We start from the raw sequence: 292 nt of genomic DNA, 5'->3' as shown, positions 1-292 counted from the left end.
ATATCAAATGAAAGGTAAATATCTAAGGTTTTAGTATAAAAAAAAATTATGTTGATTTGTTGATTTTTCAAAAAGTTATGGAAGTTTTAAGAAAAAAAAGTGAAAAAATTTTGAAAATTATCGATTTTTAAATTTGTAATTTTTTTGGAGGTTTCCCCCATTTACGGGAACGAGGGAATTTTTTTCAATTTTCAAGGGTAATGTCTTCGACTAGATACAATTTGTGATCTTTTGACGTATCATTGAAAGAAATCGGTTCGGTGAGAGCTGAGAAAAAGTGGTAACAGACACA

At 28.1% G+C, this 292-nt stretch overlaps 1 protein-coding gene across 1 annotated transcript in view; it reads right to left on the bottom strand.

Annotated features, from left to right (window-relative positions):
• The window catches only part of LOC126904974 (GTPase-activating protein CdGAPr), an 11190-nt gene that overhangs the window by 8060 nt on the left and 2838 nt on the right, over positions 1–292 (bottom strand). The window lies entirely within an intron of this gene.

This window comes from Daktulosphaira vitifoliae, unplaced genomic scaffold (assembly GCF_025091365.1).
Source record: "Daktulosphaira vitifoliae isolate Bord-2020 unplaced genomic scaffold, ASM2509136v1 Scaffold_4, whole genome shotgun sequence".
Lineage (NCBI taxonomy): Eukaryota > Metazoa > Arthropoda > Insecta > Hemiptera > Phylloxeridae > Daktulosphaira > Daktulosphaira vitifoliae.
This window is presented reverse-complemented; position numbering and strand designations above follow the sequence as displayed.